Raw genomic sequence first — 12,778 nt, 5'->3', positions numbered from 1 at the left:
TGTCAATACAGGAGACAAACCAATCAGAATCAGAATCAGAATGAGCTTTATTGCCAGGTATGTTTACACATACGAGGAATTTGTTTTTGTGACAGAAGCTTCCACAGTGTAACAGAATGACAGTGACAAGACAAGACACAGATAATAAAAAATAGAACAATAAATAAGGAATAAAATATATATAAATTGACAGTTGTATGTGCAGGTATATTACAATAGACAGTTTTTGTATGTACAAGTACTGTATATTATGTGCAAATTTGAGGTGTAGACTGAGTATGTGTGTTAGATAAATAAGTGTATGAGTGAATAAATAGTGTGTGTTCCACAGTTCATGAGATGGATTGCCTGAGGGAAGAAACTGTTCCTGTGTCTGGTCGTTCTGGTGCCCAGTGCTCTGTAGTGTAGGGTTTTTCAGCTCAAAAGGGAAATATTTATGACTAATTATAACTGGTTATGATTAATAATAAATATTTAGATTATATCTTCGAATTAACTGTAGCAGAATCAATATTACAATTATTTGATCTGTCCGTCCACCGAGCAGACAATATAATCATTTATCAATTCAAGGAACGATTATTTTCCTGGCCAAGGAAGAATAAACTGTCCTTCTTTGTGCAGTGCTAGCAGTAATTTAGCAAAATGTAGCAAGGGTTCACACATTCATTGACTTCAAATTGTGAGCAGCAAACAGAGACAATCAGTTGTGAATATAAGGTACAAATCATATGATGCGTTTCACAATCACATACTGTACATCATTGTTTGAGGAATAAAGAGCAGATAATATTGATACCAAGAAAGAAACATTTAGAATATATTGAACCAGAGATACATTCATACACCTGAATATCAGTGTTTAAGGCTATAACTAATAACAGAGAGCCCCAAAGCTGCTCGTGGGACAGAGTGATATGCATTCTTTATTGTGGTGTAACAGTGATCCAATATATTACTGTCTCTGGTGGGACATGTGATGTGCTGTCTGTATTTTGGCAGTTCACGGGAGAGATTGGCTTTATTAAAGTCCCCGAGAATGATTAAAACAGAGTCCGGGTATTGTTGTTCTGTGTCTGTGATCAGATCAGCGAGTTTCTGTAAAGCGGTGCTCATGTGCGCATGCGGAGGAATGTACACACTTATGAGAATGAACGAGCACAGTCTCGATCAGGCTCCTGAAGTCCCTCTTCAGTGTCTCCGTCTGCGCTTTCCGTATGCTCTCGTCGCCCTTCAGGATCGCGGCTATCTGCGCAGAAACATTGAGAACACGAGCACCAGGGAAACAATGAGTGTGCACTTTGACTTGACTGTGAATCAATTTTTGTGTTTAAGATGTGTTTAAAATTTACTGTGTAATTGGTATTTTAAATAAAAAATTGGTGTGGTGTAAATATGGTTAAATAATGGATTTTGGTGTTTAAGCCACATGTGGGCCACATAAGGGCCATCAGCCCTTTACAGAACTCTGCCATACAAGAATACCATATAAGGTTAATATATCAGCCACATGTATTTTTATGATTTGGCTCACTTCAGGTTGGGTTATGGCACTGTTTTGGTTCAGTTCTGGCTAAAAAGATGTGGACCAGTTCTGTGGTGCGTTTCCAGTACAACGACGTAACTCACTGATTAACCACCATAGTACGATGCATTGCTGTGGAAACTAACTTGCTAGTCACGACTGTTTCCCGAACATGGTCGCATCTCTGTCGTTTGAACCACATTAGTTCAACAATTTAGGGCCGTTGTTAATGACGTCACATGCATGTGGTTGAGTAATAATTTCTGCTATTTAACTGATTAGAGATCTCTAAGATGCTGCTGTGTTGAACATGGCACCTGATGACTGATTTACTATTTCTAGTTTCCTGTAATTTTGCTTTATTTGATGTTTGATTCATCGCAGGTTCCCTATTATGTCATACTCCGGGGGTTCCCTTAGGCATTTATGCACATACGCACTCTTCAAATGACCAAATGCCCAAGAGCATAATTTATTTAAGTTCATATGTCTTACTAACAAGAAACTATTCTTCTAACCACAGGTCGAGAGCTGTAGTTCCAACCATGTAGGTTTGCGACGCTGTTTGCGAATGTTCGTTTGAACTATGGTTTTGGGAAACACAGAATCGTTGAACTATGTTGGTAATGATGGAACTTGTGACCATAGTTGGCAAATGATGCTTTTGGAAAACACACCCCTGGGCCACACTTTAGCTGTTGATATGGGCCAGATACGAAACAAAGGAAATTTGCTGACTGGGATGTTTACAACCGTGACAATGAGCGCTTATCAGGATAATCTAAACACTGGATTTTCAAAACTATGTGAAATATGTAAAGTTCGCATTATATAATCTTTAAAATAAGTTCAAGAGTTTTACACAACGGTCTGTTATTGTGGGGACATTTCCACACCCCTAAACATGATACAGCACAAAACGAAAACGTGATTGGTTGCTTTACCTGTCAGTCATATGGCCTCTTGGGCAGTCCTTGGCCATTCAAAGCGGCCAAAGTTCCCAAACATTCTGCAGTAAGTCTGAAGGTCTGGCTAAGCCAGACTGCGCGGTCCGGATTCGGACCGGAGTCTGCCAGTTGGCGACCCCTGTTTTAGAGTGTCACCCCTCCATTGCTGTGCACTTTTTTCTGCATCCTGAATGATTTGTAAATTGTACACACAACAAATTATCTGTATTTTCGTATTTTTGTGTATTTCTATTCATTTCCAGTGGCAGTCATTTTTGACTGTGAACAACACAAGTGTGACAATTTTTTTTACGACCATTTAGCTTTTTCGAATCAAGTCCATGTTTTTTTTTTTTTTTTTGTGGTCACATAGAGACAGAGCGCATTTAGGCCACGCCCACACCGGGGGGTTAAACAATCCAACCCTCTCCATTGACTTTGCATTGCACTTTGCTTCCCAGCTGCCTCCTTGTCATTTCTGACTTATATATACTGTATATATATAAAAAAACACAGAACAATGCCTAAAAGCTGCTGTGTGACAAGGTGTACAGCAAACAAGCTAAAAAAAACACCCAGAACTAAGTTTTTATAAGCTACCGAACCGTAAAAGCCAGCCTTTAAGGAGACAAAAGTGGATCCTGACACTCATTATGCCTACGTGTGCAGTAACCATTTTGTCACTGGTAAGTCAAATATCAAAATGTCAGTTTTATATATTATATTTCTGTAATCTAAGCTGTAGCATTTTGACAGTATGCAACTTGTTAGAATGTGGATAAAGCAGAAAGCTATGCAGTAACGTTATGTTTGTGAGTGCCTTAGCTAAAGCCTGTGGATAGCACTTGAGTCAAAATGGCTAACACCACATGTAAGCCAGGTAGGTCAACCATGAGAAGAAACCAGTTTTTTTACTGCTGAAGATGTAATAATATTAATATTACCTTATTTTGTGACAAAGAGCTGGATGATGAGGGAGAAAATGAAGTATCCAGAATTCATTGTCAGCGAGGTGTAGCTAGCTAGGGGGTAGTAACCAATAACTTACATTCTGATGGTATGTCCCTAGTGAAAAATAAATATACTAAAATGTATTTGAAATACATTTATTTCATGCTAAGTATACTACAAATACATTTACATATTTATGTACTTAATAAAAATACCCTGCAATGGTACTTTTAGTATACTAATCTGGTATACTTAAAAGTCTGATAAATTGGAACAATTTTAAATTTTGTGCTTAATGCACTTTAAGAGTGCTGAAGTCCAAATACAAATATACTGAAGTATATTTGATTGTGCTAAAGTGGAATTATTGCAAGTATACTTCAGGTACACTTTAAATATCTTGCATTTAAAGACCATCATAAATACTGAAATTAAAACACATATAGGCTTAATATTGAGAAATGTGCATAGTGCACAAGTAGTAGTCCAAATAAACTTTAATTATAATTTTTATATCAGTAAGTCTTGAGCAATATGCCAATAAATATATTAATCGAGTTGAACTATACTTAGTATGAAATATATGTATTTTAAATATATTACTTTTTTTTTTTTTTTTTTACTATGGGTGTTATCATATAGGCACTCAGTTACTGCTTAGCTACAAGCGAGAGAATGCAGAGAAGGGACAGACAGACATAAACAAAGGATATGACTGGGGAAAGGATACAAGAAATGCAGTGAGTAAAACATTATACAGATGTCCACCTGGGATCACTGCTGTGAAAAAGAAAGACTTACTCACTCTCCATAAATGGCAGTATCCCACAGTCTTATGTGGACTTCGACCAAGCTTTACAAGTCAGCCAGTCAGAGTAGGCTACTATTTCATGTACAATTCACAATTCCATCTGAAACTTTCTTTATGACACACATTCATACTAGTTCAAATCTATTAGCATTTTATTTACTTAATTTATTGTCTATTTACTGACATATCACTCGATACTTACTGATATAAAAATTATAATTAAACTTTATTTGGAGTACTACTTATGCACAATGCACATTTCTCAATATTAAGCCTAAAATGTGTTTTAATGTCACTATTGATGAGGGCTGTATGATCTTCTAATAATATCGGTCTTTAAATGTATGATATTTAAAGTGTACCTGAAGCATACTTGCAATAGTTTCACTTTTAGCACAATTAAATATACTTCAGTATATCTTTAGTTAGACTTCAGCACTACTTTCTTACAATTAAAGTGCATTAAGTAAAAATTGGTTGTTCCAGTTTAGCAAACATTAAGTATACCAGTTTAGTGATATGTAAATAATATGCAAATGCATTTGTAGTATAGCATGAAATAAATGTATTTCAAATAAATTTTTGTATATTTATTTTTCACTAGGGAAGGCATCTGTAAAGGCTTTTCAATCAGCCATTTGACCAAATTGTTAAGTGCCTGAGATTACTATTTCAGTAAAACTAATCACATTCAATTAACTAATTTGATGGCTTTTTTATGTGATATTTTATTTGATCACAATGGATCGTTCTTTCTCTTAAACTCATTAATGTAAAATTTTGTGTAACCACTCTAACAAAATGGTAGCTGAAATGTGGTATTTATCAACTAAAACTAGATAGTAAAGTTTGTAGGCAAACTTTAAGTTGGCTTGAAAATGCCTAGCCAGAAAGTTTGAAGTAGTTTTAAAAGCTTAAAGTTTGAGGGTTTCCAGTTTTAACTAATTTGAAGTAGTTTTAAAGTTTTGAAGGCAATGCAATCTATCAGAAAAATAGATAGATAAATAGACAGACAGATAGATAAATCAATAAGAAATAGTAGACTAGCATGTTGCTAGCATGATTAGCAAGTGACTAGTATGTCGCTAGCATGATTAGCAAGTTACTAGCTTGCAGGGGTGTGAAGTACGAATTACAAATGCTCACGTTCAGTAATTAAGTAGTTTTTATCAGTAATTGTACTTTTTTGAGTAGTTTAAAAAATGTGTATTTTTACTTTTACTTGAGTACAATTTAAGTGATGCATCGGTACTTTGACTCCGCTATTTTGATTTGTATAATTCTTGCCTATCTACTCGGCCTGAAATTTGGTGTGAGGTTGCGGGTATTGCATACAGTGTTAACTGCCGCAAGTGCCACGTTCGGTAAATTCTAGGGATGCACCCGATACTGAGCTCCTGTACTCGTTCTCGTACTCGTTAAAATGCCCCGATACCAAACGCCGATACCACACAGCATGTGATAAGTGCCATATTCAGACAAAGAAACACCGACAACAGAACAACAGACAGCAGAATGGAGTTAAGGATGTCTACTACGAAGTATATGTATGCAATGAATATAATGTTAAACATTCAGTGTTAACACCTGTTTAGCTGATGTGCACGAGCTGATGAACAAAGCCCGCTGAGTGGATTGAGCACACAAGCTTGTCGAGTGAATATACCTTTCTCACAGACATCACTGGAAAGTTTGTAGCTCGGTCGGATATGTCAAAAACAAGTAAGTAAAACAATGCACAAGTTACTTAACGGTAGAGAGAGAGCGCAATTCTGTTGTGTGATCTTTGATGTTCACTCACTTAGCACACGCATCATTTGGATTAAAACGAAATCGTAAAAATAAAACCATTTATAGGGGCATTCACTATAGACATCATTTATTTTCTACCTTAGGCATACACGACTTTCTGGTTTCAGACTGAGTCTGGGAAAAACATTGAAGTTCAGGTTTGCATGAAGCTGGGTGACAGCATGCCCAGGAGACTACAGGCTGTCATTGAGGCTAAGGGTTGCCCGACTAATTATTGATAGTTGTGTAAATACTGTCATACTAACAGCTGTCTAGTTTTTGGTTTATTGTAATCTATTGCATACTTTTTTATCAAAGTTATCTAACATTATCAAGCTGAATTCTTGTCTTTGATAAATGAAGTTAACCAACTAACATTAGACATACTCTTTTGGTTTCTGTACCCAATATTTAAAAAATTTACAAATGCAATAAAAATATTGGTATCGGTACTCTGTATCGGCAAGTACCAAAAATAAAAAGTAGTACTGGAAAAAGTGGTATCGTTGCATCCCTAGTAAATTCCCACTCACTTATGAGACGCGCGATCTGCGCTGCCTCTCTCGCGTGCGGTCACTTGGATAAGTCGTTGTTGCTTGTTGAACTTGTTGACTTTTGATGAGTTTGAGCGCGTGATGCGCGCTGTGAAAAAGTGTGTTGGAAACACAAATTGAGGACCAAATCTGCACCTTATTGATGACCTGTGGCGTTAATATACTTCATCTGTGCCAGCGCGTGATGTAATAAAACTGCAGCTCGTAACGTTTTTAAAAAAAAATCAATGTTATGCAATCCGCCTTCATTTAGCAAGTGCACTCGCGCATAAACAATTTTCAAGTTCAACACTTTTTGTTCCTTTCAGTTGTGGATGCTGCTGATTCACTGAGACCGCCGCGGCTCAGCAAAGATACATGCGTGTGCGCGTGTGTGTGTGTGTGTGTGTGTGTGTGTGTGTTTTCCTTTGAAAAAGTTTCCCCAGAAATACCTCGCTAGTTAATGCATTTTTCCTCACAAATTGTATTATCAGCATAACAATTGGAGTAAATGTGTAAAAGGTATGGCATGATGCATCCTTCTAGAACAATGTGCATTTATGTTAAAATTGTAACAAATTATCAAGTTTAGTTATTCTTATTTCTTTATTGCAAAATGCTAAAACTGGCACCGTTTTGGAGAGAGATGGGCTCTCATTTTAACCCATATCATGGTGTGTGATGCTGAACTATGAGTTTCTAATGGTGTTTGTATTTGCACTGTTCTAAACATTAATATTTTATGTGCAACAACAGCATGCTGTCTCAGTGGCCTTACACGTTATTTTAAATCTATTTTTTCAAACTTTATAATTTAAATGGGGATGATTGTACTGAGAATAACTTTCATCTTTTCTTCAACTGAATATTGTTTCCGTGCTGTTTTGATGTATTTTAAAGAGTTGGCAGTCAAAATTAAAACTTCTGGATGATAGATATTCTTCATTCTTTATGACAAACAAGATAATGTGAATTACAGAATGTACAACGTTTTTAAAATGTATCAAATGCGGTGTACAGCGTTTATTATGAGGGGGTAGAATCCACAGCTCAGTACTCACTACTCAATACTCATGAGTACTTTTAAATAGGCTACTCTTTTACTCTTACTCAAGTAGCTTTTTTGACAAGTACGTTACTCGCACTACATAGATTTCTAGGGTCGGATATGTAAAAGGTAGGGTAATTTGGGTGGTTTCTAGGGTGTTGCAATGCGGTTTCTAGGGTACTTGGGGTGGTTGCTAGGGTGTTGCTATGCAGTTGCTAAGGTATGCGGGGTAGTTGCTAAGGTGTTGCTATGTGGTTGCTAGGGTACTTGGGGTGATTGCTGGGGTGTTGCTATACGGTTGCTAGGTTACTTGGTGTAGTTGCTAGGGTACCCTGGGTGGTTGCTAAGGTGTTTCTATGCGGTTGCTAGGGTACGTGGGGTAGTTGCTGGGGGGTTGCTATGCGGTTGCGAAGGTACCCTTGGTGGTTGCTAAGGCGTTGCTATGCGGTTGCTAGGGTACTTGGGGTGGTTGCTAAGGCATTGCTATGTGGTTGCTAGGGTACTTGGGGTGGTTGCTAAGGTGTTGCTATGCGGTTGATATGGTACCCGGGGCGGTTGCAAAGGTGTTGCTATGTGGTCGTTAAGGTACCCTTGGTGGTTGCTAAAACGTTGCTATGCGGTTGCTAGGGTACTTGGGGTGGTTGCTAAGGTGTTGCTATGCGGTTGATATGGTACCCGGGGCGGTTGCAAAGGTGTTGCTATGTGGTCGTTAAGGTACCCTTGGTGGTTGCTAAAACGTTGCTATGCGGTTGCTAGGGTACTTGGGGTGGTTGCTAAGGTGTTGCTATGCGGTTGATATGGTACCCGGGGCGGTTGCAAAGGTGTTGCTATGTGGTCGTTAAGGTACCCTTGGTGGTTGCTAAAACGTTGCTATGCGGTTGCTAGGGTACTTGGGGTGGTTGCTAAGGTGTTGCTATGCGGTTGATATGGTACCCGGGGCGGTTGCTAAGGTGTTGCTATGTTGTCGTTAAGGTACTCGGGTTGTTGCTAGGGTGTTGCTATACAGTTGCTAGGGTACACAGGGCGATCGCTAAGGTGTTGCTATGCGGTTGCTAAGGTACTCAGGGTGGTTGCTTGGGTGTTGCTCTGCATTTGCTAGGGTACCCGGCGTGGTTGCTAAGGTGTTGCTATTTGGTTGCTAGGGTACCCGGGGCGGTTGCTAAGGTACTTGGGGTGGTTGCTAGGTTGGTTTGGATAGTTGCAATGAAGATAGATAGATATAGATAGATAGATAGATAGATAGATAGATATAAATAGTCAGATGATAGATAGATAGATAGAAAAAGTCAGATGATAGATAGAAAGAAATGCAGCTGCCAGAATACCAGTGTGGTTGCTAAGGTATTGCTATTCGGTTGCTAGGGTACTTGGGGCGGTTACTAGAGCGGTTGCTAGGGTACCTGGGATGGTTGCTAGCGTGTTGCTATGTGGTTGCTAGGGTACCCGGGGCGGTTGCTAAGGTGTTGCTATGCGGTTGCTAAGGTGTTCGTGGTGGTTGCTAGGGTGTTGCAATGCGTTTGCTTGGGTACCGGGGGTGGTTGTTAAGGTGTTCCTATGCAGTTGCTAGGGTACCCGGGATGGTTGCTAGGGTGTTTCTATGCGGTTATTATGGTACCTGTGGTGGTTGATAAGGTGTTACTATGCGGTTGCTAGGGTACCCGGAGCAGTTGCTAGCGTGTTGCTATGCACTTGCTAAGGTTTTGCTATGCGGTTGCTAAGGTACTCAGGGTGGTTGCTAGGTTTGTTTGGATAGTTGCTAGGGTGTTGGTATGAAGATAGATAGATAGATAGATAGATAGATAGATAGATAGATAGATGCAGCTGGTAGAATGCTAATGTAGTTACTAGCATGTCGCTAGTGTGTTTCCAGCATGATTAGCATTTTGCTTGCATGTTGCTGGCATTATTAACAAGTAACTAGCATGTTTGCTAGCAATGATTAGCAAGTGACTAGCATGATTAGCAAATGAGTTGCATGTCGTTAGCATGTTTACAGGATGTTGTTAGCATGATTAGCCAGTTACTAGCATGTTGCTAGCATGATTTGCAAGTGACTAGCATGTTTCTGTCATGTTGTTAGGATGATTAGCAAGTGACTATCGTGTTGTTAACATGCCTAGCAAGTAACTAGATTGTCGTTGGCATGATAATTTAGTTACTAGCATGTTGTTAGCATGTTTCAAACATGTTGCTAGCATGATTAGCATGTTACTAACATTTTGTCAGCATGATTAGCAAGTGACAAGCATGTTGCTAACATGATTAGCAAGTGACTATCCTGTTGTTAACATGACTAGCCTGTGACTAGCATGTAATTTGCATGATTAGCAAGTGACTAGCCTGTTGTTAACATGACTAGCCTGTGACTAGCATGTAATTTGCATGATTAACAAGTGACTATCATGTCGCTAGCATGTTTCCAGCATGATTAGCAAGTGACTAGCATGTCATTAGCATGATTAGCATGCGGTTGCTAGGGTACCCGGGGTGATTGCTCGGTTGGTTTGGATAGATGCTACAGTGTTGATAGATAGATAGATAGATAGATAGATAGATAGATAGATGCAGCAGTTTGAATACTCATGTAGTTACTAGCATTTCGCTAGTGTGTTTCCAGCATGATTAGCATTTCGCTAGCATGTGGCTGGCATTATAAACAAGTAACTAACATGTTGCTAGCAATGATTAGCAAGTGACTAGCATGATTAGCAAGTGAGTTGCATGTCGTTAACATGTTTATAGGATGTTGCTAGCATGATTAGCCAGTTACTAGCATGTTGCTAGCATGATTTGCAAGTGACTAGCATGTTGCTATCATGTTGTTAGCATGATTAGCAAGTGACTAGCATGTTGTTAACATGCCTAGCAAGTGACTACATTGTCGTTAGCATGATAATTAAGTTACTAGCATGTTGTTATCATGTTTCAAACATGTTGCTAGCATGATTAGCAAGTTACTAACATGTTGCTAGCATTATTAGCAAGTGACTAGCCTGTTGCTAGCATTAATAGCCAGTGACTAGCATGTCATTTGCATGATTAGCAAGTGACTATCATGTCGCTAGCATGTTTCCAGCATGATTAGCAAGTGACTAGCATGTCATTAGCATGATTAGCATGTGGTTGCTAGGGTAACCGGTAGGGCTGCATGATAAATTGCATGCGATATTTAACGTGCATCTTGTCAGTAAAGCCATTCTGTAATCAGCGGTAAATCTCCATCACGTGCGGGCTTTCACATGGAGCAGCATAAACTACACAGAGCCGTTGTTCACGACAAGCTGCGCAAAACATGCTCAAAATATGATTGTGGTTTTACGCAGCTTTTCAGTGAACAACGATTGCGATTTATTGTGCAGCCCTAGTACCCGGGGTGGTTGCTGGGTTGGTTTAGATAGATAGATAGATAGATAGATAGATAGATAGATAGATAGATAGATAGATAGATAGATAGATAGATAGAAATAGTCAGATAATAATTAGAAAGAAAGAAATTGATGATAGATAGATAGATAGATAGATAGTCAGATAGATAGAAATAGTCAGATGATGGTTAGAAAGAAAGAAAAAGATAGATAGATAGATAGATAGATAGATAGATAGATAGATAGATAGATAGATAGATAGATGCAGCTGGTAGAATATTCATGTAGTTAATAGCATGTTGCTAGTGTGTTTCCAGCATGATTAGCATTTCGCTAGCATGTTGCTGGCATTATTAACAAGTAACTAGCATGTTGCTAGCAATGATTACCAAGTGACTAGCAAGTCATTAGCATGATTAGCATGCGGTTGCTAGGTTATCCGGGGTGGTTGCTGGGTTGGTTTGGATAGTTGCTACAGTGTTGCTATGAAGATAGATAGATAGAAATAGTCAGATGATAGTTAGAAAGAATGAAAGAAAGAAAGAAATAGTCAGATGGTAGATAGATAGATAGATAGATAGATAGATAGATAGATAGAAAAGAAAGAGATAGATAGATAGATAGATAGATAGATAGATAGATAGAAATAGTCAGATGATAGTTAGAAAGAATGAAAGAAAGAAAGAAATAGTCAGATGGTAGATAGATAGATAGATAGATAGATAGATAGATAGATAGATAGATAGATAGATAGATAGATAGATAGATAGATAGATAGATAGATAGATAGATAGAAATAGTCAGATGATAGATAGATAGATAGATAGATAGATAGATAGATAGATGCAGCTGGTAGAATACTCATGTAGTTACTAGCATGTTTAGCCAGTTAGTAGCATGTTGTTAGCATGTTTACAGGATGTTGCTAGCATGATTAACAAGTTACTAGCATGTTGCTAGCATGATTAGCAAGTTACTAGCATGTTGCTAGCATGATTAGCAAGTGACAAGCATGTTGCTGGCATGATTAGCAAGTGACTAGCCTGTTGCTGGCATGACTAGCCAGTGATTAGCATGTCATTTGCATGATTAGCAAGTGACTATCATGTCGCTAGTATATTTCCAACATGATTAGCAAGTGACTACCATGTCATTAGCATGATTAGCATGCGGTTGCTAGGGTACCCGGGGTGGTTGCTGGGTTGGTTTGGATAGTTGCTACAGTGTTGCTATGAAGATAGATAGATAGAAATAGTCAGATGATAGTTAGAAAGAATGAAAGAAAGAAAGAAATAGTCAGATGGTAGATAGATAGATAGATAGATAGATAGATAGATAGATAGATAGATAGATAGATAGATAGATAGATAGATAGATAGATAGATAGTAGATTTTTTTTATGCCCAAACATACACACTACACACTGACTAAAATTAAAAAAGTGAAAAAGCGTAATAGGACCCCTTTAACGGTAGGGCTAATACAATGTCCCAAATGAACTGCATATGTTAATATTATGTAGATATATAGTTTAAATCAAATTCATGCTTTAAAAGTAATCATAGCAGGTTTCATCTATGAATTGTCTGTTTAAACGTCTGCGTTACGCAAAGTCAAACAAAACAGACAGTAACAAATTATTTTAAAACAAACACACACAAATTAAGACCCAGTTTAATGACTATGATCAGATGATGCTGAACAGTCAGAGATAGATAGATAGATAGAATCAGACTGAAGACAGACAGATAGATGCAGCTGCTAGAATACCCGTGTGGTTGCTAAGGTGTTGCTATTTGGTTGCTAG

At 38.1% G+C, this 12,778-nt stretch overlaps 1 long non-coding RNA gene across 4 annotated transcripts; it reads left to right on the top strand.

The window, feature by feature from the left end:
* Positions 1-7,833: 7,833 nt before the first annotated feature.
* Positions 7,834-9,083, top strand: LOC107574021 (uncharacterized). 4 transcript variants are annotated; one of them, XR_001607613.1, is made up of 4 exons: positions 7,834-7,869; positions 8,127-8,427; positions 8,642-8,770; positions 9,067-9,083. It is a non-coding gene; the product is annotated as an uncharacterized lncRNA (long non-coding RNA). The 4 variants fall into 4 exon arrangements; XR_001607611.1 differs by lacking the exon at positions 7,834-7,869 and adding an exon at positions 7,885-7,911 and having other exon boundaries at positions 8,105-8,427; XR_001607612.1 differs by lacking the exon at positions 7,834-7,869 and adding an exon at positions 7,961-7,976.
* The last annotated feature ends 3,695 nt before the right edge of the window (positions 9,084-12,778 follow it).

Source organism: Sinocyclocheilus grahami, unplaced genomic scaffold (assembly GCF_001515645.1).
Source record: "Sinocyclocheilus grahami isolate Dianchi unplaced genomic scaffold, SAMN03320097.WGS_v1.1 scaffold2094.1, whole genome shotgun sequence".
NCBI lineage: Eukaryota > Metazoa > Chordata > Actinopteri > Cypriniformes > Cyprinidae > Sinocyclocheilus > Sinocyclocheilus grahami.
Note: the sequence above shows the minus strand (reverse complement) of the source record. Positions and strands in the feature narration are given on the sequence as shown.